The sequence below is a fragment of the Piliocolobus tephrosceles genome, chromosome 2 (assembly GCF_002776525.5).
Source record: "Piliocolobus tephrosceles isolate RC106 chromosome 2, ASM277652v3, whole genome shotgun sequence".
Classification (NCBI taxonomy): domain Eukaryota; kingdom Metazoa; phylum Chordata; class Mammalia; order Primates; family Cercopithecidae; genus Piliocolobus; species Piliocolobus tephrosceles.
In genome coordinates, this window is record NC_045435.1 from 192,838,717 (window position 1) to 192,842,399 (window position 3,683).

Sequence of the window (3,683 nt, forward strand, 5' to 3'; positions counted from 1 at the left end):
CCCGGCTCACTGCAACCTCCACCTCCCGGGTTCAAGTGATTCTCCTGCCTCAGCCTCCTGAGTAGCTGGGATTACAGGTGCCTGCCGTCACACCCAGCTAATTTCCTTTCTTTTCTTTTTTTTGTTTTTTTGAGACGGAGTTTCGCTCTGTTGCCCAGGCTGGAGTGCAGTGGCACAATCTCGGCTTACTGCAAGCTCCACCTCCCGGGTTCACGCCATTCTCCTGCCTCAGCCTCCCGAGTAGCTGGGACTACAGGCGCCCACCACCACACCTGGCTAATTTTTGTTTTTTTTTTCTATTTTCAGTAGAGACGGGGTTTCACCATATTAGCCAGGATGGTCTCGATCTCCTGACCTTGTGAACTGCCCACCTCGGCCTCCCAAAGTGCTGGGATTACAGGAGTGAGCCACCGCGCCTGGCACCCAGCTAATTTTCATGTTTTTAGTAGAGACAGGGTTTCACCACGTTGGTCAGGCTGGTCTTGAACTGCTGACCTCAAATGATACTCCCGCCTCAGCCTCCCAAAGTGCTGAGACTACAAGTGTGAGCCACCGTGCCCGGCCTTTATTCCCATTTTAGAGCTGATGCAGCCCAGGCTCGGGAAAGTTGAGAACGCCACCTTCTTGGCCCTCTAGGCTTTGTGCTCTTTTCTTTTCCCCGTAGCTCATAGTGTCTTTTTCCTTGTCAATCTCCTTCCCTTTAAGAAAATTCGGGGGTTTCCGTGTGTACCATTCAGAAGACCTGCAAGAGGTTTAGTTCCGGGGTTAGGTAAGCCTCATGGAACAGTTTGTGGAGGGTTGGAAATTAAATAATTTCCAATAACAATTTCAAATAATTAGGCTGTGTGCGGTGGCTCACACCTGTAATCCCAGCACTTTGGGAGGCCGAGGTGGGTGGATCATGAGGTTGGGAGTTCAAGACTAGCCTGGCCAACATAGTGAAACCCTGTCTCTATTAAAAATACAAAAAATTAGCCAGGTGTGGTGGCGGGTGCCTGTAATCCCAGCTACTCAGGAGGCTGAGGCAGGAGAATCGCTTGAATCCAGGAGGTGGAGGTTGCATTGAGCCGAGATGGTGCCACTGCACTCCAGCCAGGGCGAAAGTATGAGACTCTGTCTCAAAAAAAAAAAAAAAAAAATTTCGAATAATTGAACAATTTCCAGTAATTTCCAGATGTGCACTCCTACACTCTGCGTGTACTTCGGTTACTCTCTCCATCCTGACTACGGTCAGAGGCGCCCCAGGTCCTACTTTGGTCCCTCCACCTGTTGGAGTAAAGGGGTTCACTGGGGCCCAGCTGGGTATGGGCTGTGTCTGCAGCGGTGCGGGTCTGTCTCTGTGACTGTGTCTCCCACGGTCCGGGTTTGTCTCTGGAGTTTGCTGTTACTCATTTGGAGAGTTACTCCCATGGGAGGGGCTGGCCATTGAGTTTAGCTTTTGGAATGTATTTATTTTTGTTTGCATTTATGTATGTATGTAGGGTTTTTTTTTTTCTTTCAACAGAGTCTTATCGCTCTGTCACCTAGGCTAGAGTGCAGTGGTGTGATCTCAGCTCACTGCAATCTCTGCCTCCCAGGTTCAAGCAATTCTCCCACCTCAGCCTCCCAAGTAGCTGGGACTACAGATGTGCACCACCGTGCATGCAAATTATGTTTTTTGTATTTTTTTTAGTAGAGACGGGGTCTCACTATGTTGGCCAGGCTGGTGTTGAATTTCCGATCTCAAGGAATCCACCCACTCGGCCTTCCAAAGTGCTGGGATTACAGGCATGAGCCACTGTACACGGCCTAGATATTAAATAAAGGTTGCCAAAAATATATTTCATTGCAAACATCCAAGTTACTGGATGTCCAGAAATGAAAGGTATAGGGGCCAAGGCCTTGGGCCCCCGGAGGTTCAAAGATCACTGACGTGAAGCTGATTGGCAGGAGAAAAGGTGCACAAATTTATTTAACATACCATGTGCAGGCACAGGGACAATCACAGAGTGACTGCTTATCCCCTGACAGGCTTCAGAAGCTCCTGGCAAACCAGGTTATGGGAGAAGACAGAAGAGGAGTTTTTTGTTTTTTTTTTTTTTCTTTTTTGGTTTTTTTTGAGATGGAATCTTGCTCTGTTGCCCAGGCTGGAGAACAATGGTACGATCTCAGCTCACTGCAACCTCCACCTCCTGGGTTCAAGTGATTCTCCTGCCCAGGCTCCCAAGTAGCTGGAATTATGGGTATGCACCACCATGCCCTGCTAATTTTTTTTGAGACAGAGTCTCGCTCTGTCGCCCAGGCTGGAGTGCAGTGGCGCGATCTTGGCTCACTGCAAGCTCCGCCTCCCGGGTTCACGCCATTCTCCTGCCTCAGCCTCCCATGTAGCTGGGACTACAGGCGTCCGTCACCGTGCCCAGCTAATTTTTGTATTTTTAGTAGAGACGGGGTTTCACCGTGTTAGCCAGGATGGTCTTGATCTCCTGACCTTGTGATCCACCCGTCTCGGCCTCCCAAAGTGCTGGGATTACAGGCGTGAGCCACCGCGCCCGGCCTAATTTTTGTATTTTTAGTAGAGGAAGGGTTTTGCCACGTTGTCCAGGCTGGTCTCAAATGCCTGACCTCAGGTGATCCACCCGCCTCGTCCTCCCACAGTGCTGGGATTACAGGTGTGAGCCGCTGCGCCCAGCCCAGAAGAGGAATTCTGTTGAGGAGATTCCCAGGGAGAATGAGAATGAATGGATCAGGAAACAGAGTAGTTTGTCAGATGTGGTCACATTCTTGGTCTTACAGAGAGGGGCAGCACAAACCAACGGCTCGTTTCTGGTGGACCCTGAATCTCAGGAAGACAGGGGAACTTCAGCGTCACTCTGTGCTTTTGTAGGTGGAGGGGAGGGAGGCCAGAGAGGCCTTGAGGTTTCTTTAGTTCAGCACGTCAAAATGCCATATTTTGGGGGTATTGGTTTCTGAGCCCAAACAGAGGTAATACTATATAATAATGGCAACAATAACAACAATGAAAATCAGATAAAAAATAAAACATTTGAACTTCAACCTGTAACACTACCTTCCTGGCATGAACCTTTGTATTGCCTCTTAGCACGTATAGGTTTTGGAACAAAACAAGACAAATTTATATTCACTTACTTGAAATTGCAGAGGAGGGAGATTCTGCAAAGCCTTCCGTCACAAAGGGTTGGTATGTCTGTAATCCCAGCACTTGGGGAGGCTAAGGTGGGAGAATCCCTTGAGCCCAGGAGTTCGAGACTAGCCTGGGCAACATAGGGAGACTCTGTCTCTGCAAATATTAAACATCACCCAGGCGTGGTGGCGTGTACCTGTGGTCTCTGCTACTTGGGAGGTTGAGAGAGGGGAGAACCACTTGAGCCTGGGAGGTGGAGGCTGCAGTGAGCCATGATCACGCCACTGCACTCCAGCCTGAGTGGCAGAGTGAGACCTCATCTCAAAAAAATAGGCCAGGCATGGTGGCTCATGCCTGTAATTCCAGCACTTTGGGAGGCTGAGGCAGGTGGATCACTTGAGGTCAGGAGCTCGAGACTAGCCTGGCCAACATGGGGAAACCCCGTCTCTAGTAAAAATACAAAAAAATTAGCCGGTCGTGGTGGAGGGTTCCTGTAATCCCAGCTACTGAGGCAGCTGAGGCAGAAGAATTGCTTGAACCCTGGAGGTGGAGATTGCAGTGA